Raw genomic sequence first — 24216 nt, 5'->3', positions numbered from 1 at the left:
AACACATCTGAGAAGGCATACACCACCTGGTTTGCTGGTGACGATAATGAAAATTAAATAACCACGTAGATCCTAAGAGGAGAAATTTGATATAACGATGCAGAAATACAAATGAAATGTTAAAATACTAACGACTTACACAAAGCCCATTGATTTCTTTCCCCCGGATTCCTATTTCAGTGATCAGAGTGTATTAGGGACGTGTTTGCTTGCAATGTGTTTTATTAACGCTCCGTTTCTGACACCCAATTTGGAAATCAATGCTTATTTCATCATTTTTCTCCGAGGGGTTCTATTATTTACAATTGATTTAACAGGAATGAAAGACTTACCATTAACAAGACCCCGCTGCTGACACTTCACAGATGAATTATTGAACTTCAAAAAGTGAATTAACTTAACCATCGCCAAAACTGATTGTTTGATGATATTTTGCACCGAGTCTAATGTATTAATAATTGCAGTGTCAAAACAGCAGTGTTCCTGCTTGCTCCTCTTTCTCTCTAGATTTCTTGGCTTTATACTATTCAAGGTATTTCATAGACCACCACTCTGGGATTAAAACTGCTCCTACTAGCTTAAAAAAAATGCCTTGCAATGACTTTAAGTCTAGATGAAAATAAATCCAAGTATATATAACCCTTTCATCCTTGAATGTTAAATGAATATGGCTCATAAAAGCAACTTGAAAAAACAACAATTACAATTACTTCAGTTTGAATCAACAATAACAGATCCCACTGGCTATACTGAGTAAACTGGACCTTAAAAATATGTGCTTTGTTATCTGTTCTTTTAAACACTTCAGTGGAGTGATGAATTGGCCCTGGCACACTCCACGACCCCTCATGCTATGGAGAGTTCTCAGCACCAAGCCAAATACCAGTGGTGCCTTTGATCTTCTCTTGTAGTAAATAAGGTCATATGTCCACACTCATATCATCACCCCCTGGTGTAGGAGAATGGTCTGTATTCTGTCAATTATATTTTAAATAAATGCTGATTGGCCAGTAGCCAGGCAGAAGTATAGGCGGGACAAGCAGATAGGAAGTAGAGGCAGGTCAAGGAGAACAGGAGAATTCTGGGAAGGAGGAAGTCCATTCCGCTGTAGTCCTGCTCCATCTACAGAAGAAGCAAGATGTGATGTGACTGCCTCACTGAAAAAGGTACCAAGCCATGTGGCTAACATAGAGAAGAATAATGGGCTAATATAAGTTATAAGAGTTAATAAACCTGAGCTAATGGGCCAATCAGTTTATAACTAATGTAGACCTCTGTGTGATTTCTTTGGAACTTAATGATTGCAAGAATCAGGCAGGACAGAAAACTCAGACAACAACCCCCAGTGCAGCCAAACTGGTCAGAATTCTGCCATGTTGGCATCCCATCAACCAATCAGGGATTGCAGGTGGCATTTCCAACCCTAAGCACTTCCCTGGAGAGGAGGAGAGCTCTAAGAGCCTGCAGGTCCACAGTACAGGGAGTAAACACAGTTTTCCACAGAGTGGACTGTGCTGGGCCAATGAAAACATCGGCTATTCTATTCTTCCCTATCTACCACTAAATGTGATTTAAACTTACCAAGAAGATACTGACATTGGCTTTTCATAGATTGTGGTAAAAATCAAATAATCTGTTATGTTTCACAAACTCTTTTCCAGTCATTCTTTTCCTGTGTGATTATCAAATCGTGCTGCTCTTGAGTTTTCAGCTCTGTCACTGAATAAGTCCCATCCCTTGTCTGCACTCTTCCGTCCATCTCTATGCTTCCTCACTCTCTAAATATAATATTCACTATTTGATTTCCCACTATTAATGACTGCAGAAACACTAATAGCTCAATTGTGTGCCACAAGATACAGTTTTCTCACACACAATTTTATTTCTCTGGAGTAAAAAAATTGGAGCCAATATTTCGGCTCTGTCAATTTAAGGTCATTAATTCATTTACAAGTTCTGAAGCACAGTTCCTCCCGATTCAAACAATGCAGGAAAATGCATTATTTCATGACTCTGCACAACTTTACTCCTGGGTCCCCATGTTCCTACAGTCTCTACAGAACCTTGGTGGCTGACCACTGTGTCTTTTCACTTGCTCCAGCTTTCTGGGCTTGGGACTCCAGTTACCCTTGGGATTCTGAAGGTATCAACCTTCATCTTCACAACTGTCTTTTAGAAGGTTTAATGTGTCACCATGGGTCCCAGACACACACATGGGGTCTTGTTCTCTTTATGAAATCATCTAGGATTGTTTCTTTGTCCCATGAGCTTTGAGATGTCATACTCTACTATACTTGCAAACTAGCATGTTCCTCTTTACACCGGGTTCACTCAATCTGGAAGCTTGTCTCTCATGTTCAAATTGTTTTTCTGAATTATTTGAGTTCTGAAATAATTGAATAGTTATCTTTCCTTTACTCTCAAGTTCTGTATACCAGATGTTGGACCACCTGTGCTAAATGAATAATTCACCAATTATCAAACATTTTGATCACAGACTCTTCACATTGTAAAAATGAGAGTCTGGAGAAGCTAAGGGTGGTACAGATAGCACTATACCATATTAGGCCAAAAAATTAAAAATATTCATTTAAAATAAATGCTTTATATGTTAATGTATAGTTTTATAGAAATAAAGTTCAAAGAAAAGATGAAGATGACATTTTACACTTTTTTGGTTTTTAATGTCTATTTTAATACAAGCCATTTGAATTTTCACATCTGCTTCCGTATTAAAATTTGGGGTTGCAACTCATTAGAGTCTTGGAAAATGTTTAGATTTGCACTGATGGAAACATGACTTCAGCAAGCTTCTTCTGAGACTTTAGGAACCATATCCTCCTCTCCCAGGTCCTCAAATCCCGTGCTGACAACCATCGGATAAACATTAATACTTTCCTTTCACTTGGTATCTTCTTATCCACTTGTTTTATTTAATGGTTTGGCACTTCAGCATCCTTCCCCAGCTATTTAATTCTGTCAGCCTGGGAATACTTTTTATTTGTACATCTGATTATCTCATGGAAGCATTATCTTCTCTTATCTTTTCAATCATGTTAACAGTATGATTGGGCTCCCCACCCAGTTTTCCTCTATAGGCAGTGGGATCCCTTTTGCTGTCTGTTCCCTTTCAGCAAAGTCTCTTACTCTGTGGCCGTTCCTGGCGTGTCTGGTGCTCACACATATCTGTATCAGTTTTGCCAAACCAGCAAACAATTACAAACTCTAGAGAGCTGGGGTTGTGATGTGAAAAAAATTTGTTATTGACTCTCTCACACTGGGAGCAACTAAAAATAATCTAAAATGCTTTTTGCAAACTAAGCATTTGTAAGTTGTCAAGGAAGCAGTAAACACCAATCAGAAAAGCGGGTGCGCAATGCTGAGCAGGCATCTTGGTGCTAAGCATTCGCAGAGCACTTCCGCTTCCTACCAGTTCGGATGGCTGTTGGTGCACAGAAGGCAGAAGGCAAAGCTTCAGAGCTCCACACTCCTCAGTGTAACGGCAAACTCAGATGAAAACACCACAGGGTATGCAAGGAAACCCACCTGCTTGGAATGTGGGTGAAACGAAAAGAATTAAAATCATCAGACCCGTAACTACCCCATCTCACAGTGTTTCCTGCGGGCCTCTGTCGAGGAGACAGAAGGCAAGAACTTAATCTCATTTGTAGATTGATAACTTTTGGTTTGCTCAGACAGGATAGAAGTTAATTTTCATTCAAACATTCAAGATTACCCCCAATTAGATACCGAGATATTTAAGTCCACTGTAGAGAAAAATGATGAAACGGAGAAGAAAAAACTGTCACGAATGTGCATGGATGGAGGAGTCGGCAGCGGCTCCCCGCGTGCGACTGTCAGATCCACGGTGCAAGCATTCTTATGTTTCTAAGTCACAGCAAGTGACAGAGATTGGAAAAGTGAACAAAGAGATTTAAAAAGTAACCAAATTTAACAAAACCATCCTCAACCAGGCTTTTATCCCCAGGTAGAAATTACAGCTTTTGCTTTGTTTTGCAGAGGAACCCCATAGCTTCTGCCTTCAGGGATTCCCTATCAAGAGGTGTGTACAGACAATTCTGAAACAGTGTTTATCATCCCAGCAAGCCTTGGGCCCATCTGTGATATAAGGGAAGTTCCAAATACAGAGCCTCTCTGAAGCAATAGGGACCATTTTTCTCACTGCCCCATTAATCTGCGGAAACATCGTCTATACAGAGAGAGGCAGGTTACAGTGCACACAGCTGCCCCGATGCCCAAGGAGTCTCTGACCCCAAATGTTCATGGGCTGACGTTTGAGATACCCTACTGCCATTCTCAGGGAATGCCCTGCCAGCCTTGCAGAAACCCCAGGCAGTTTTATTTCCCGGTCTACTTGATGAGCAGCCAGCCCATAGTTGAATGGAGAAGAATGTACGTGAAATAAAAGGCAGGAAACAAACATAATGCGAAATCAGGAAGAAGAAAAGTACAATGTAGAATCTGCTGTGTGTCATGCAAAAGCGGAGCAGCAAAAGCACAGGATGTTTCTTTAAAACAAAACCAAACAGGTCAAGAGACCCACACGTGGTGGCACACAGCAGTTAAGCTAGGCCTTGCTAAGTGGTGGCAGGGGTCTGAAGCTCATGGTCATTTTGAGCTATAAAGTGAGTCTGAGGCTAGCCAAGCATCCATGAGACCCTGTCTCAAAATAAATAAATATACAATAACAGCAAGAGAAGAACAAAGGTCTCTTGCCCTTCTGAAAGAAACATCAACATGTCAGGCTGCTTGTCAGTGCTCAGAGGAAGCCAGGATGTCAAGGTCTCTCTTGTTGCTACATGGGTTTTCTTCAGATCCCTTCGTCTAGGTGTCAGTACCCAGGGTTTCAACTGGGCTTTTACTGCATCAAAGTCTTTACAAATGAACCAAACTGTTTCTCGTGTAGACTTCCAGCCAATTCTCTTGTTCTGGGCCATGCCTAGATTCTACTTTAAAATGTACCTAGTATTTTCTATTCTTAAGATTTTCTAGCTTCTTAGAACAATTAAAGGTCATAATTAATGAATTACAAGGTCAAGTTCATCCCTATGCAGGGTCCATTTCAACTAAAACAAAGAATTGGCTTTACAAAGCTACACAGGTATGATGTAATATATAAAGACTACACCAACATTCTCGGAATTCAGGGACGACTCTGAAAATGAGAGGAAGCCCACATCTGATAGCCTGTGTTGAGTTTTGGTTTGTACCATTAATGTTGTTACTATTCAGAACTGACAATGGGATTCACTGGAGGACATTCCTCGCACTAAAGATTGATGTCTGTGTGTATTTTGCTTTTGAGTACGTGCCTGCCTGAGAGTGATATCAAACATTCTGATTTTTACCCCACCCATAGTAGGAAGTTATTGATAAAATTTCACCATCTAAATTTCACCCTCATGCACTGTGTTTCTCTATGTGTAGAGACACGGGTTCTGACGTGTTACTATAAACTGTTCATTCCCCAGTGCTGAGATTTCTAGCAATAGGTATATTTATGAAATTGCAGCAACCATGAAGACCTTGGCTGGTCCCCAAGAGAACTGAGGAAGACGAGCAGTTCACAGCACCAAAACCTATTTCCAGTGTGTTATGTATTAAAATCTAAGATATTGAACTTGGGATAAGCAATTTGTTCACACACCCAAACATTTCATCTTAAGATTGACTATACAGAGTGACTTACTCTGTCCCCTCCTTTCAAGTCATTATAAATTATTTTCATCAGATTATAGCCAATAAAAATAATTGAATTGAAGGAAGAGCTGTCTTTTCTATAGGGGAAAAGTGAGGTCTGTAGAAGGGAGGGAGGAGGAAGTTCCCATGTAGAAAGGGGTAGCGAGCAACCATGGCAAGCCAGAGACACCACAGGCTGCTGGGAAAGCTAACATGCTTCTCCCGAGAGACCTGCTAATTACAGCATGAAACATCGAACTTGAAACAAGCAGAAACCCCTCAAGTGAGGGAGCAAAGCTATCATAAGTGAGACAAGAGGATATTGTGAACCCCTGGAAGGGCAAATATATTCATGAGAGGTAATGTTTCAAGTTAGCAAACTTTTGTTTGTTAGATATAACTGTTCATTTCCAAGGTGGTCACTGAAAAGGACATGAGAGGCTAAAAGAATGAAAGAAATATAACAAGAAAAACAGGATGAAAAAAATAAATATTTAAGAGGAAATGTAAATGACAAAATATGCTAGAAATAAATTCAAAATAGTAACTGTATCAATAGAAATAAAGTAATTTAAATTAATAGTATTTTAAAATCAAGTTAAAGGACATGCATCCTTAAAAAATCTAATACAATAGGGAAAAATAAGATTGGGTATATTAAAAGTAAACAAGTCAAAGACTAATAAAAATGATGTGTAAGACCTCATGAACCAACTTCACAATAATAAGAGCAATTAGCTACAAAGAATCACAGGAAAATAATGAACATTAATCCAGAAGAAAGATAATTCAAGCTGCAAACTTAACCATGACTATTAGCACGGTTGAAAATTTAAATGTCATTATAATACAGCTACGCACATAAAATATGAAAATGTATGCTTTGGGTTCTAACAAACATGTTTTAACTGAGTAGATGGATATTAAGGCCCAGCAATAAAGAACACACTTGATAGGCTTGATTTAATAAGTATCTGAAGTTTCAAATAGGCCACATTTCATACCAACACAAAACACTGTAGAATGATGGGATATAAAATATGTCTCAACCATCAAAAGGATCAGGACATATCTTTCTATTTCCCCAATAGTTACACAAATTAAACTATACTTAGAAATTCTGAAATTTACCTGACTCAGCTGTTCCAAAGAAATCACCTAATATGGACTGCATTGAAAGCAATAATATCTCATGTCGAACCACATGGGATGGCATAGAAAGATTTACAACTGTATGTTCTAGGACATGTGAAGTCTGTCTATCCGTCTCCTTTTTCTCCACAGAGCCTATTTAAATCATGCATAAAACATTGGTATTTCAACTCTTGTGAAAATGAAAGCCCAGAGGCCCTTGTACTATGTTACAGGGAGTCAATAGCTTGTCTCCCTGGAAACAAGTTTGATAGTTGGGGTATATATATTCAAGTTGGGTTTAAAGGATGAATAGACATTAAGACTGGAGTGGTTATGTGGGTTGGCCCTGAGGAATGGAGTAGGTAGTCACTCAAAGACTACGTGCAAAGCCCCGAGACATACAATGGTTCAGAGCTGCAAGCACTATGAAAATGGACAGGCAGCAAGCAGTAAATGAGAGAAGCAATGGCAGATCTGTGAGATCTACATTATCAGCCTAAGGCTCCAAGTTCATTCTGGGACTCATGTTATTAGAGAGGGGTCTCCAGAGCATTCTCTGTGGGATTTAGGTCCAGTTTTGCTGAGAAGTTATACCATCTACAAGCCATTTAGCAAGAAGGAAGAAGTCAGTTGGGCGGTGATGGCGCACACCTTTAATCCCAGCACTTGGGGAGGCAGAGGCAGGCAGATCTCTGTGAGTTCAAGGCCAGCGTGGTCTACAGAGTGAGTTCCAGGACAGGATCCAAAGCTACACAGAGAAACCCTGTCTCAAAAGAAAAACAAATAAGGAAAAAAAAGAAAAGAAAAGAAAAAAGAAAAAGAAAAAGAAAAAAAGAAAATTAAAAAATAAAGAGGTTAACTTGTTGCTCATAGTAGAAATTCATAAGAACATGAAGGAACAGATATGAAACCCCTCAGGCTGCATGACAGGTCAAATTCACAAGAGCCCCACTACAGCAAATCCGCTCCAGTTCATATAGACTCTGGATGCTAACATAGATTTTTATTTGCATTCAAGCTGGTTTGGTTTTATAATCACATAACAGCTATTAGCAGAAGAAACTGTATATAGTTTTACATTTACATATATTAAAAATAATATAATAAAGATGATAATACAAACTAGACATAATAAAGTAAAAGTAAACTTGTATTTCATATTTGAAAGTACGTATTTCATATTTGAAAGTCATGTGGCATCTTCTCCCAAACAGAGGAACTGGCATGGCTATATAGCAACAAATTTTCATTTGCAGGTAACCTGGCCAAAAGGCTACAGTCTATAGAGGTTTTCTCTGAGCCATGGATGCCCGGACCAACCAGAGATGAGCAATGAAGAAGAATGAACTGAAGGAAGGATAAAGCTTGAGTTTAACATGGCAAGCTTGAAATAGAAAGGGCAAGTTTCCCATTGAATGTCTGATTCTGGAACCTCAAGGACATAAACTCTACCTTAAGCAGTAGAATAAGATATGTATTTTAGAAGCTCATGCCAACCCTTCTGCCCACAGAGCACAGATATGATGAGAAAGAAGATGGCCAGGGAGAGAAGCCAGTCTCCCACCAATACTGCCCAGAGAGCTAGGAAAAGACTGCAATAACACAGAGGAAAATTGAAGAGAGACATGTAAGCAGCCATAGTTACAGCTAACAGATACAATGGGAGCTGCTCAGCCCTGAAGTACTGCATTGTCTGGACATGGCTTGCATGCCTGTTGTGCAGACATGCCTAGGAGCTTAGATACTCTGTGAAGATACAGCTGGGTCAAGTTTAAAGTCAGACAGAGATAGGGGAAAGGCCCCGGTGACCTGTGTTTCAAAGCTTATGTCAAAAGATATCCATGAGCAGGAACAGACAGCAGGTGAGAGAAGATATAGGGATAGTTTAGGGACTCAGCTCACTAAGGAGCTGGGATAGGGTGACAGACACAGCAGGGAGGGACCAGCCTTGAGCAGAGGGCTGCTGTCACCGCTCACATGTGTGCAGATGGGATGGGTACACAGTTGTCTTGTGGGGTGGGCAAAGTTTGTGCTCTTTACTTTTTATGACTTTATCAATGAAGAGGAGAGGGATTTATTAAACAAGAAAATTGTTTGAAGACTAGCGAAAGTTGAAAAAGCCAGGTTTCTGTTTGAAAGTCCAGCTGCCACCTTTGTAAAGTGTATTTCCCCTGTCCATGAAGATCAGTGGTATCTCCTAACACATGGGATGAACGCACAGGCTGGGAACGTGGCAGACTACACCACGTGGTCTCTGTTTGACATCTTCCAGAAACTCTCTCCCCTCACCCAGCTTATTCTATTCAGCTTCTTTCTGACTTCCCATAAGGAAGAGTTCTTTTCTCACGGACAGGCAGATGGCATCACCCTCTGAAGGCCCATCACACTAAGTGACCATTAAATCTTATCACACTTAAGGACGGTCTCTCCAGACACGGGCATTAAGAGGGCAAACCAGACCTCATTTCAACTATTGGCATTTTATACACAGTAAAATGTCACTGAAGAGCTGACACGAATTCCTCCAATTTTACACAAAATACCTGGGACTGGTGATCTGTGCTGCTTCATGCTTGGAGTGCAATCATGGGAGGGACCTTGTCACAGACCTGCGGGCATGGCTCAGTTTACAGGACATTCATACTCAAAGCTGTGAGATGAGGCGTCTAAGGCTCCTGATGACGGACTGTGGCTGCAAAGCCCCCTCTCCTATTTCTTACCTTCACTACCCTTTGCCATCACCACTCGGTATCAACCTCCTTCCCTGCTCCTGACTTTCCCTGCTCCTCGCTGCTCCCACTTCCCATGAGCAAGGCTATTTCCATGGCTGCCTCTGGCTGCCCCTGCCTGCACATCTCCCCTGAGCTGCTTATCCCATATGGATCATTCTCAATACCTCTGGGTCCTTCCAACATTTCACCCTTTGACTCAATTCTCTCGGCTTTATCCAGCTTCCATTGGTCTCTGTACAACCGATGGTCACACTGGAATCTGTTTCCTGCAAAGGAGGTTGATGTCCACCTCCTAAGGGTGGGTGGCAGGGCACAATGTTTTTTGTTTTTTTTTTTTTTAAAGATTTTACTTACGCTTCAACCCTATAATGTCTACTTAGTCAATCATGGGCAGCTTACTTAACTCTCTGACTAGGCACATCTTTAAGGAAGAAAAGCCATTCCACTGCAATTCTGTAATTCCTCCCTTGTATTCAGTACAGCCCTTCAGACACCTTTTTAAAGACAAGGTCTCACTGTATATCCCTAGATGACCTCAAACTTCCTTTACTGGCTCAGCCTCAGCAGTAAAGCTCACAGGCATGGATCACAGCCCATCATACCTGGCTAGTACTTAGTAATACTTAAAACTCTACTAATACAAATCTATAAGAAGATTGAAAGCCAAACCAACCCAAGGCTCCTGGACTTCATGTGTCAGGGTCAGAGGATCTTTTTATGTGCCCATCTCCTCTCAGCACACTCTCCACATCTGTGAAGAAGGTCAGCTCTGCCTATGGAGAGCAAGTTCTGCTGGCCACTCTCGGATTTTTGGTAAACATCTTTAGGTCACAACTTCACGGTCACCCTCACCACAATTCAACAACAGGACAGGTGATCGAGATTTGCTGACCAAACCATGATGGCAGTGGAGGGACTCAAATTGTTGTCTGGCACACCCTGGAAGGCCCTGTGGGGACCCACAGCATCAAAGTTGCTGAGAATAAACCTTTGTTTTTATGTTCTCATTTCCCCCAAGTGTACTGCTCAGTTTGGGGATGTGAGTTACCACAGTAGCTTGGCAGAATCAGAGTCATGAGCTTAGCTCCATTCTACAAAACCTAACACTACAAAGCTTGCAAAAGCCAAGCGGAAAATTCTGTCCTTTCCTTAGCATTTTTTGTATGGGGAAAATTATTTTGTTCTTTAAAACAATCTTACTAGCACAAGGCTATTTTAGATAAAGCAATGGGTGGGAGAAATTCCCTTGGGTTTAAGCTGAGCACTCACAATTCTCTCCTCAAGTCCAAAGAGTCTTAAGAGTTGCTAAGAATGAGTTACTGTACAGGAACTGAACTAAATTTGAGTTTCAGACAAACAACAAATACACCTTTATTTCACGTGTATTTGCTAATAGTTGGGACATTCTTAAGAATTGGAGCTTCATTATGTTAAAAATTGGTGTTGTCCATCATTCAACATTGTGTACCCCAGTTTTTATCTTAACAATTAGAGAACTGACTACTTCCAACTGGTTTTATAAGAATGAACAAGAGGAAAGCCTCATGAGCAGGTTGCATCTAACCTTGGTAGAGAAACATCTTTTTAAATTTGGATTCAGACTCAGAATCAGCTTTAAGTCTCAGCCCTCCAATCTGAGAAATAAGAGTGTGTGGCCAAAGCATCACGTAAGCCTTCAATAAGAAACCTGGAGAGCAATAACATTTAGAAATAATATCAGAGGAATGGCCTTGTGTTTTCAAGGATGCTCATGTATGATGCTCAATGGTCACCATGATTAACTTATACTACTTATGATGAGAAAGAGAAATCAATGAGCAAAAGCTAGCACTTTCTATTCATCTTTGGCCTCATCAAGAATTATCAGGTGGGTGTAGCTTAGCAACTGAATAGAAAGAAGGAATTTCCTCTGCAATTTTGGTCTGTTTGCTCCACCAAATAAATCAGTTTAAAACATCTTGCCCATCTTGAACCCACCTCCCCCATTATTTTAATGTGAAAAAAAGGATGAGATTCAAGGCAACTAATCCAATTGCTGTCTCAAGACCCGGGCTCTTGAAGTGTTGCCCCAGTCCATTTCTGACCTCTTGAACTCACAGAGGGGAAATTAAGGCAGAGAACCTAGCCATTCAGACCATTGTCGATATAAGACATGGTAAAATTTAATCTTTGTAGCTCCCTAAGGCAAATAAGTATAAGCCAAATATCCAGAGTTACCTGATGAAGAATGGTTTGTTTCAAAAGACTGAAAATGACCTTAAACACAAAGTGTCTGAGACACTCTGGGCCATAGGATGACATAGAAGAGACGAGCTGAGTAGCAAGCAAATGTCACACAGCTCACTGGGTTCAAGGACTCCTTGACCTAACCGTCCTAAGGAACTTCATGGTGGACATAACCACATCTTCCTTGGGATTGTTTTTAATACACAGTTAGCTGTGGATTGTGGAGTGTTTTTATTTCTTACTATTATTGACTAGCTTGAGCAAATCAAAAAGGAATTAGAGGGACTTTGTTGGTTTGCAGCAAGCACTCATGTGGAGGTCAAAAGACAATTTATGGAAGTGGGTTCTTTTCTCCTACCATGTGAAGCCTGGGTATTGTACTTTACCTTCTGAGTCATCTTGCTGGCCCAGTAATTAGTTCTTCCTGAGTAGTGTCCTGAGTATTCAACCCACAATGCCTCACCCGCTGAGAGCCCCCCACTGTCCACATGCCGTGAACAGAGGGGGTAGCCTAACCCATCCCGACAAATTATTTATTTTTCATACTCGAAAATTCCACTAGTATAAAACTTCAAATCACTATAGGGAACAGGATTCAAGTCTATGGAAGAAGAAAGAATCTTAAATAGTATATTTATCCACAAATTCCCTGGGAAAGCTTGGTTATGAAAGCCATTTCTAGTCTTCATCTGGAAGACAGGAAGATCTTTATGGGAGAGGTATTAATTTTTCTTTTTATTGCTTATAATGAGTCCTGTGTCCTATGAGGGATGTAAAGGGCTAAGTTCTGGAAGCTGAGAAATATGAACACATGCAGCCTCTGCAAGGCAGACCAAGGATGTTTATCATAAATCCAGAGAACAAGTATTCATCCTACTTTATGGAAGACAAAGGTCAGGCCAGAAAAGGTCACGGATGCTGGAGGCCAAGTACAGATGTCAAGTCTGCTCCTGAGACCCATCCATCGCTCGCTTGTTCTTTCTCCTCTCCCTTCACCTACTCCCCGCACCTTGCCTACACTATTGCTCTGGCTGCCACCAGTTTTCAAACTTGCCAGGCACACACCTGCCCAGGGCTCTTATCTTGTATCTTCCCCCATCCAAGTGCTTAGCTTCTGGAATCTACGGAGAAGAGCGTGTTCAAGGTGATGTAGCCATAAACCGTACTTCTTGTCCACGCCTGAAACATAGACTCAGCCTTCCCGCTCCCTTTGTTTTCTAAACAAGTATTGCTTCTCTGAGATGCTCCGAGGCCAATTATTTGGAATGACATCCCCTGGTTCTCTCCCCCCTCTAATTCATCCCTCTGAATTAAAAACAGCGAACTGCAGAGATACCATGTTCTAAATCTTACATGCCTTGCATGCTTCGCTCAGAGTAGCTTGCGTATACAAACACACTCAATCATTGTTGCTGGTGTTTCCTGCCAGGAATATAGTTCTCAAATCTATGGAATCAGAATCACCAGGAGAAACTGTAAGCAGATTCCTGCTTCCCCCTCATGGAACCTGACAAAGATGGCTTTAAGGGAGTTGGCCAGCCATCCACTTCCCACAGCCTTGCTACGGGACACCAGTTTTGATCAGGGAATGGTTTACATTCTCATTGTTCTAAGGACCATTTCACAATACCTAGACCTTGCCTCAACTGGGGCAGAAAGGTTGTGGAGGTTTTGTTTGCTTGTTGCTATTTAAGTGGCACAATAGAGAAACATTCTAACTCTGTTAAACTAGCTTAGTGAACAGCAACCAAAAACTGGTGAGTAGAGTAACTCATACCAAACATTTTGCCTGGGGGTGCGGGTGCTTGGATGACACCCACCCCATGCCACAGAATCTGCCAAATTCAAGTCTTTTTCTATTAATTTGGTCTTCTGTCATATAATTGCCATTTTTTACAAATGGAATCTCGCTGTGTCTCTCTTTCTGTCTGTCTCTGTCTCTTTCTCTTTCCCTTCTCTTCCTCACTCGTGTGTGTGTGTGTGTGTGTGTGTGTGTGTGTGTGTCTGTGTCTGTGTGTGTGTGTGTGTGTGCGTGTTTTGGGACTCACTGTAGCCCAAGTTAGCCTTGATAGTCCTCCTACCATATCCTAGTGATACTTAACTTACAGGTACACCCACACCCAGCCCCATCCTCTGTTTTTCCATATCCAGCTGGAAATGGGGTCCTTCGAGTTAGTTTCACACAGATGAGAGTCTGCATGCCCTGGCCACGCTTGTGCTTCCGTGACCACGCCCCTGGCACCTGTTCGCATTCAGATAAAATCTTCCAGGTGCTGTCAATGACCTCTTTTGACATTCTATTCTGAAGCCATAATCAAGTTATGTTTTTTTTAATCCTGTGCTCTATACCAGCCATAAAACAGTTGATTTCCATAAATCAAGCATGTCTGCTGGTTTAGATTCAATTGCCCCGTTTAAGACAGGCCCTTCACGAAGAGCTGGAGAAGGGCGCATTTAACAGCCGCCGTGGTGACACTCCATCTTCCAGACCTCCCTTCCCCATGTGGAATCATCAGTGTGTTATTGATTTCTCGTTACAGGGAGACTCTATTGTTTTCGGATGTGAGTATACTCCACTCAACCATCCTGCAGACTTCAGCGGCGATGTTAGGGTTGCTGTCCTGCAAACCAGACTTGCTCAGTGAATTCTATAAAGTGGGGAATCTGTGGTGCTTCACAGCCCAACCCATCTCAGGAAGCCGCGAGCCACCGTCTTCCTTGTCTCAAAGCAGTGAACATCAACATGGGAAATATGAAAATGCCGGAAAAGGAAGACGATTCGCTCTGTGGGGAACAGTGCTAGGGGAGGTATCTTTTCCACATTATAGAATTACCTGCTTAACTATACAATTCAGTGATCTTAGTATATCATAGCTGTGCAGCTATCAGACTCACCCAGCTGCAGGGCATTTCCATCCTCTCCAGAGACACCTCACCTACCCTCAGCCTCAGTCAGACCCTAACCGAGTTCCTGATTTATCTGTAGACTAGCCCTTTCTGAGAATTCCAGAGAAATGCAACCCTGCAATGTCTTGTCTTCCGTGTCTGGCTATTTTCACCTACCAGGATGCTTGAGGGTCACCCGCGCCCCAGACCACCAGCACTTTTTCCTTCCTCACGGCCAAACAGCATACATTGCATGGATGCCCTGCCGTTCGACTACTGAGAAGTGACAGTCTTTGATTTTATTTGACCACTATATATCATGCTGCCATAAACATTGGTGAAGCCTTGCTGGGGACATGTTTTCATTTCTCTTGGTCACAGAGTCCTTGAAGTAGGCATCCTAGGACATATGGGAAATCTGGATTTAACATTTTAAAGAAATACCAAACTGGTTTTGAAAGTGCCTCTACTGTGTTAAAGTCCTGATGGCAGTGTATTAAGGTCCCAACTTCTCCACATCTTTTCCTAAATATTTGCTATTGCCTCTTGTTGACCTGAATTATGCATCGCTCCTTCTTAGGGCTGAATATATGGACAGTGCTCCCAGGCTTTCAGCACATATGTAAAATTATTCCCAGCAGGAGGAGTGTGCGGTGGAGGGAGGACCAGAAAGGAGATACAGGCCTGAGCAGGAACAATCAAATACATTTTGATAGATATATGAAATTCTCAAAGAATTAAAAAAAAAAAGTGTTTTTTAAAAACTCAACCAGCATTACTTAGGACATGCTCTTTTCTCTGTCATACTCTTTAAATATTTACTGTTAACCTGAGCTGGGGGTGTGAATCAGTGGTAGAACACTCACTAGGCATGTGTGAGGCACTGAGTGTGAACTGTGAGGCAGAAGAAAGGGAGAGAGGGAGGGAGGGAAGGAAGGAGGGAGGGAGGGATGAAGAAAGAATGAAGAACGCCAGTTAGATGTAGTTAGTCATAGCAAGATCTCTGACTGGAGAAATTGTTCAGTGGTTAGAGACACGTACTTCTCTTTCAGAGTATTCAAGTTTAGTTCCCAACATACCAAGATCTCAATCATAATTTACCAATAAAACAGGTTTAAAAAATCAGGCTTGAAAAGGTTATAATTAGGCCTATAAAAATACAGAAAACTGACGATAAACCTGAAGCTGTATGACACAAAACTCCAAAACCCCAGTTCAAGAGGCATTAATGGCAAGACAAGACATATCTGAACAGCAAACACACAACACATGTAACCTCAGCCGAGGCGGGACCTAATGGCCTCAAAAGTAGACCAGGTAATATCAAATCTGACTGATCATTGGGCTACACATTTCCCTTTGAAGAAGCTATCCTGGCCTTCTACAGAACACTTACTCCTTGACATTTTATCTTCAAACATCAGATCTCACCAATTTAGTTTTGATCGGGATTCAATCAGCAAGATATTCATGCCAATCAGAAGTCAAATGGAACATCCTTCATAGCAATGAGAATGCTGAATGATTCATATTAATCATACAGAAGCACTTACTACCACCCAAAGGTATAAATTCTGCCAGCAGCATCTGTTCGTGTGTGAGTACTCAGAAACTATTATCTTGTCACCCGTTTCTGAAGTCCCAAAGAATCTGACTGCTGGAGGTGCTGGTGGGAGGTGGCCCCAGGCAGGAGACTGCTCTGCTAGTTGACCATCAAGCTTCAGCTAACTGGCTCTTTGGGCCACAACTTTTAACCACCAACCATTCTTTTGCCAGTCCATGATGCCACGGGACTGTCGCCTGCCACTGATTCGGCAAGCCACCCTGTTCAGCATGGCTCAGTTCTTGCCTCTACCCCAGCTTCTCAATCCAGTCTTCCAAGGCTCACCACTTCCCCTCAGAGTCATTCTTCACCATTTGACAGGGGTGATTTTGCTAATGAACGCTCAGTTCTCTGCTTCATTTTTGAGGGCCTGATGACTTCCACTCTCGCCTCCCGAGTCTGGCAGCATCAGCATTCCTGAGAGCTATTTAGAAATGCAGAGTCCTAGGCCTTGCTCTGACTGCTCATCAGAATCTGTGTTTGAATCTGCCAGAATGATTCCTAGGTTTTTAGACTTACATACACTCTAGCCAGACTCAGCTTGCCGACCTGAGCATCTCCCCTGTCAGAAGGAGCAGCCAGACGATCTGATGCTAAAACCACTTACTATCGCCTCGCTAGACAGTTTGCTTCCACTTGTCTCTGAACAGACCACACAAGGCAACTCTACGGTGTAAGACCAAGGCTTATGTGAGAACTGGGTGTGCCTACTGCTATGGGAGATATGTCTCCCAAATTCACGAAGAGTATTTTCCATGGCACTAGTGTGTGGAGAAGAGGGCTTTTGAGAGATGCTTAGGTCATGAGAGTATCCATGCAAAAGTATTGCCGGGATTGGGTTGCTTCTTCCCTTTTACCCTCTGCATTTGAGGACACAACAAAGAGCAAGGGGTTCCCAGCAAACACTATTGGCTTGACTTTGGCCTTCTTCGCCTTCAAACTCTGAGAAATATATAAATCTATATGCTTCGTAAATTACTCAGGCTCTGTCATAGCAGCATAGGTCAGACTGATACAACAATATTCTAAGAAAAACCTCCCATCCTAAAGTTCAGAATCCGGGTATTGTCACTACCACATTCCACTGGGTCACCCACCTAAACTAAGACAGTTCCCAAGTCATCAAGTCCTGTAACAACAGAATTGCTTGCATGGATATTTGCCAACTTTGGACTCAAGCTCATGATACTTCAGATAAAACCTGTGTTAAAGGTTGTACTAACTGTTCTAGCTTTATTTCTGCTGCTGGACAAACACCCTTACAAAAAAAAGCAGCATATGAGCTCAAAGAGTGTATGCGGCTTACAGTTCTAGGTTGCAGTCCATCATTTCAGAGAGGTCAAGGTTAGAACTCATCAAGCTAGTGCATCATATCCAAAGTCAAGGGCGCAGAGAGGACATGCACACCCTTTCCTGCTTGCTGTGAGCGTTCAGCTCATCTTCTGTTCTTTTAAACAATCCAGAGCTCTACCCATGGAATCAGGCTACCCAGAAGGGCTTGGTATTCCCACCCGAATTAGCAATCAAGACAACCCCAAGGGTGTGTCCACAGGCCGACTTGATCTAGACAATCCCCCTCTATGATCTCTATTAACATGATTCTAGCAATGGCTGGGGACAAACACCTTTGCCTCTCTGAGGGAGCACAGGCCATCAGAGGAAGAGAAGTAGAGCCCAGACAGACATCTAATAAGACACAATCAGGCTTCAATATCCTGGTCTCTGCCTACTTACATTTGTATATAACCACCAAAACCACACTCGGCACTATTGTGAGCATCTGTGGACACAAGCCTAGCTGGGAAGCAGCCTGGCTGTGGATGGCTTATGTTAGGTGAGGTCTAGTGGGTGAGGTGGCAGTCTGCCTCTGGGTTTCAGATCTTACGTTGTTCCCAAGTGTCACCGTGTGCTCTTCACTGTGATGCTGTGGTGATAGCTCTGTTTAGCTCAGATGCTATCTGGGTTTCCTACACACAAACAAGCTGTGATACATCTTACAAATGACATATCTCATATTATGTCAGGTTCTTCAAGGAATGAGCTGCATAGACTGGTATTGACCACAAGCTTGTTTTGAATTAGTCTATGTCCAATAAGGTGTCTTTATCAGAAGGATAAATAAAACAAAACCGTACACTGATCAGTTGATTTAAAGTTGATCGTGTATCTATAGGCACCTAATCTTGCATTTCCTCTAGGAATAGTGACTCAATATTTGCTAATTCAGTATTCTTGGAGACTTTATAGAACTTCACTCTCATGAACAACTAAAAGGATTGTGTAACAAAATTACATCAAGCTCCTGGAGCAACTGTTTCTTTTGCTGTACCCTCCCTAATTACAACCATATTTTCACTTCTCCATGAGCGTATGATGTCCATATACAGAAAGGTTGACTCTAAGGGCAAAATCAAAGGGAAGCAGGGACCATAGGTGTTCGGTGGCAGTCTGACCAGAGTGAGCAGTAAGGAAGTGTGACCCCGAAAGTGAAGTAAATCCTTCCTTCTTCCTGTAAGTGCCCGCAGGTACAGAGAGACCTGCTTAGACACATGTTTATGATAATCGGCAAGGTCACACAGAAGCCTCGGTCTCCTTTCTGAACGGCCCTCTAGGACAATCTGAACTAAAAGACAATCAATCATGGAAACAGATGGGACGCAGAATGTGCTTCTGTGTTGCAATTAGTTAGAGGGGAAGATGGAGAAAGTGAAACTCATTACGCCGACGAGCAGAAGCACCGCCAGCAGCAAGACCTTGTGGTCACGCACAGCTGTAAGCTGCAGAGCAAACACAGCGCTCTCAGGAGAGAAGAGGCTAGAGCTGATAAACACATCTGGATGCTTTTCAGATGCTCCAGCCCAAGCAAGGAGACACGTTCACTTGTCTCCAAATGCAATCCAAGACGTCCACAGACTTTAGAACGCTGAGTCTGTGGCCCATCAGCAGTCACCGATCCTGTATCAAAGGACAATTAAATGAGAGACCGCATTTCAACCTGACTGATTAAAGACCTCTAGCTTAGAATGCAGATTACTGCCTCTTTGTATTTACAGTAAATGCAACTTCTAATGATGGAGCGTGGCTCTGAAATTCCATGTGGATTACAGATAGGCTGACCATGCTCAAAGAAAGTGGCTGTGGCTCCCTCCTGACCTATACAGAGACCAGATCTGCATCTGAAGAATGGGATACTGTCAGCCACTCTCACTGTAGTCCCCAACGCATTGCACGATGTCCCCTAGGAACCAGTAGGGATCCTAAGCCGGGAAGTATGAACTTGAACTTAGATTTCAACCAGACCACCACGGACACCTGCAATGAAGGCTGCCAATACCTTCTAGTCTGGTTTGAACCAGACCACTGAGTCCAAGGCCACAAACAGTACATTCTCAGCTGGAAGATATCATGAGATTTGGGAGTTCATGAGGGGCTCCATTCCCCCAAACAATTGCCCAGGATAAGCCTTGGAGTCAGAGCTATAAAGAGAAGTGAAAATGTAAGGAGTAACATGGAAGTCTAAGACTTCAGTGAACCATCTCCCTCAAGACTTAGTCTTTCAATTGAGGGTGTATGATACAATTGCGTTTTTAAGATGAGCAGGATAAAACAAGTGAACAAAAGCGACAACAGCGAATCCCAGGAGACACATGTGTGCCCTTGGCTCTTTTATCTTGGTACTTTCAAGGCCGAGGACAAAGCCACTACAACATCAGCTAAGTCAAAGCCATCAGGCTTCTGGCTTTACCCTCAGATTAGGATACAACGGCAGCAGCATGTAAGCAAGGGGTGGAAGGTGCTAAGAAACTTAGAAATGCGGGTTCTACTACAGCTCTGTTGAGCTGTGATCCCTGACAATTTCCTTGCATGGTTCACTTTGAGAAAGCCTCATACAAGAGATACTGCATCCTGGATACAAACACAACAGCTTAACCATTCCATCAAGCCTGTGAGTGTTTTCTGATTTTTCTTGACTTTCATGCTTTTGTGTTTTTGTTTTTTAACCACCGAACAAGACAAAACTCAGCGTCACAGCTACAGATTCAAGAACTGAGTCGAAGGGATTCCCTTTGGGGAGCAGACAGTGCCCTTGCTGCCCTCAAAGGAAGCCCTGACCTGGCTCAAGGAACAGAAGGCACTTGGTTGTCTCCAGGGATGCTACCGCAGTCAGATGATGACATCTGCACACAACCAATGCCAGCAGGCTGTACCTTGGACAGCTTGCACCAACACACCTCAGCAGCCCTAATGCTCACAATTCCCGTTTCCCCTTGCAAAAGATTCTACTGTTTATGATGGCAGCTCGTATAAGAAATTTTGAATCATGCTGGCTTGTTTGGCCTGTAAGAAATGCAACATTCTCTTCGACAAGTAAATAATGTTGTCATGCTTTCTGCCTTAACATCAGTTTCCAGTAACCTAAATACACACAGCCTGTTTTCCTGGTTTAGAGTACCGAAACTGCATACCAGTTCACCTGGTAATAGCTAAAAGTCACAAAGCATGTATTAAAGTCCAGATATTGTCTTAGACACTCAGTAAACATCAACTTATTTAATCTACATGACAACCCAAAGTAGCAACTATGAATGGATTCCCTTTACGAATTAGGGAATTTGAGGTGGAGAGGGGGAGGCTAACTTTCCTGTCGTTACCCAGAAGGAATATTCATAGCAACGCACTAAGAACCATGCTAAGACACTGTTTCTCTTACCTTTCCTTTCCTGAGAATTCTATTTTTAAAATTATTGTGGCCATAGAGAGGGTGCTGTAGGAAGGAGTGGCCCTGTTACAGCAGACAGAATCTGCCTTTCAACCTGTGCATACCAAGCTCCCTGGTGTGAAAGGGACAATGAGCCCAGACTTGTCCACAGATGAGTCAAAAGCATAGTGTAAAGGCAGCCATCAAAGTGACAGAAATCACTCAAATAATCCATTTGCTTTCACAGTATCCTTGTGAACTATATGAATCTGGATTAATTGTTAGAAGCTGTCAAAACGTGGCATGTTAAGGTTCTATTCTTGTTCTCCAAGTGGGTGGAGGAGGCTTTGTGAAACAGAGAACTGATTCCAAGTAGGGGAAGGGAATGTCAAACCTCTCTCTCCGGTTTACAGGAGGAAGAGACAAAAGGAGCAGGGGGCTGACTGATGGAGGATTGTTATATCTGGTGCAGGGCTAGGTGGGTTTCTCAGCCTCCTTGCAGTTAGTGGGGTCTTGGAAATCAGTTTAAGGCAGTAATATGTGAGCAATAGTTATGGCCATTAGAGCCACCTATGTCCAATGACATCAATACTCAGAGAAACAGAGAGAACCATAGTGGGAAGATGGCAGAACCTTAGGCAAGTCAGCCCTTCACTGCCTGCGGGTTAGTGACATTTCTAATCCTTCCCATCTCCTGCTCAACCAAGGTCAACTTTCCCAACACTGTGCCACCTCCTCTCTCTTCATTAAGATTTCATTTTATTAAGAGATTGAAATGTGGAAAATTGTCTGGTGCTCCAGATAGTACTGTCCAAACTATTATACTAATCTATATCCATCAACCTAAATGCTACTTCAATTCACTTACATTGTTTCAAATCCCCGTGAACAAAAATCCTGTCTGCTAGGCAGATGGCATACAGTCGCGAGTCCAGAAAGCAGGAGACTGGGGCAGGAGGATTCTGAGTTCAAGGCTTGCCTAAGCTATATACAAGCCTAACTCAAAATGCAACAATCAAGATTACATAAAGGTTAGGAAAAAAATATGCTTTAAAGGAATAAGGGAGAGTTTCTTCTCATATGGGTGTTAAGGTGGTAGCTTTCCTTCTAATGCCTATCAGATGATTCACACCAGATACAGGAAAAGATGGATGAGTGGATGGGTGGATGGATGGATGGATGGATGGATAGATGGATAGATGGATGGATGGATGACAGACAGAGGGACAGACAGATGGATGAATGGATTGGTGGATGGATGAGGGGGGAAAAGCTTTCCAGCAAGACAGAGGGCTTTGTGAAAGAAATGACCTTGTTGCTGTTGTTGTTGTTAGAATTATTTAGATTGCCAGGACCAAATCAGAGTCAAAGTGAGGTATATGGCTTCAAAATGAAGCTCCCGGACCTGTCAGACTTGACAGGACAGACCATGGAGCAGGGACAAAGAAGAAAGGAAACTACCTCCCTTGGAGAGAGGTTGTCACTCTCAAAGGTCTAGACACGACTAGTGAATTTCATTGACCCATACTCCAGATACACATTGACAAAACCCACTATAGATATATTTGCCGAAGTTGTATGCACTAAGGAAGAGCCACATTTGATTTCCTCATAGCTATGAACTGCAATTAATTTCCCAAAGCTCCATGAGTCTATAGTTTCCCACTTCTCACCTTCCCCTCATAGCCTCAAGTTCCCTCCAGCCATTTCATTTTTCTCTCTGGAATACTCGCTTCTGGTTTCCTCTAGGGCAAGAAAACCTGGGAATCAGCAATTAAGAAATTTGAAGCCAATAGGGAAATTATAAAACATAGACCAGCTAGTCACAGATTTGGGAATATGACCCTGAAGCAAGGCCAGCTATCTATCTCTTTGCCCTTTAGGAACAAATAAAACTATCGCACAATGAATCTGTCGCCAAAGCATCGTCACCCCACCTGGCCAGGCAGAGAAGAGGATGAAGCCAGGAAGTTCCTGTCCTTTGTTCTGGCTTCACACATTTGACAAGCTTCTGTTACTTCAACACATCTACTGGAAGGAAAGAATAGAGAATCCCCTCCTCCGCCAGGCCTGGGTAATACCTCTTGGCAAAGACTGCTACACGTTCATCTCTCTCCAGGTCCTTCCAAGCTGCTGTTATTCTGCAGAACAGATGGGAAGGGCTGCTTGTCTGATGGCTGACTGTTTTATCTCCCTCAATAAACGTTTATAGATGTTCCACCTATGCCAAGCCCTCTGCTGAGGGATGGTCCACACATACATATGCTAACTGGCTTGTGTCAACCTGCCTCAAGAAGCAAGCACTGTGTGTGGCTGTCACCACCAAGCCACCAAACTGACAGGTGAACAGTGAAAAGAACGACCAACAATGAATGGCACATTGAAGTGGTCAAGAGAGAAATGGCTTGGTCAGGCTTGCAGTTTCTCCTTCTCGAACTTGGCCATGCTCACCAATCCCCCAGGGGATCGTGACATCCGATTCGGGGCAGCAAAATGGGCTCTGGATTCTGCGTTTCTAATCAGCTCTCAAGGGATGCGGCTGCTGCTCACCTGGGGGCCACAGAGCTGGAAAAGACTCTCTGGTTTCCACACTCAGGTTACATTTTAGTATGAGAGTGTGTGGGTGGGTGGATGGCATTTATTGATCCAAATCCTTGTGGACCCCAGAGGGAAATGAAGCCATGTAGCTCACTTCATAATGGTTCCACCGCATGTCAAGTCCTTTGCCTGTGTAAATCCAATCAATCTCGGAGGCCGGGTGCTGTTGTAGCTCTCTCAAGGTGGGAAGGTTACACTTCAGAGCAAGGCAATTACTTGTCTGAGCCCAAGAGCTAAGGAGTCTTACAGGCAAGAGCTAACATTAAGTCTCCCTGTTGCATGAAAGCCCCATCTGGAGAAGTCCACCGAATAGTATTCTCACCCAGCTAGCACGCCTCTGGTCTGACAAAGACTCTTAATGCGCCACAGGGTTAGAAGCAGGTTCTGTGTTCACATTGACCCCATCAAATGCTCAGGGGTATTTTGCAATTAATCTGAGATTTTAAAACATAGCTGTTGCTAATCGATCTGCATTTTTGAGTGTGGCCATTGCTAAAACACCTAGGTGGGGACTAGGAGAAAAATCTTCTGAGTAAGCAGTCACCACAACCCAACCCCTTTGAAATGGCCTGACAGTAACAATCCCGTGCTGGTACGATTTTGTCATGTCAGAACAAAGAAACAGTAATAATAAAGGC

This window comes from Myodes glareolus, chromosome 5 (assembly GCF_982192425.1).
Source record: "Myodes glareolus chromosome 5, mMyoGla1.1, whole genome shotgun sequence".
Lineage (NCBI taxonomy): Eukaryota > Metazoa > Chordata > Mammalia > Rodentia > Cricetidae > Myodes > Myodes glareolus.
This window is presented reverse-complemented; position numbering follows the sequence as displayed.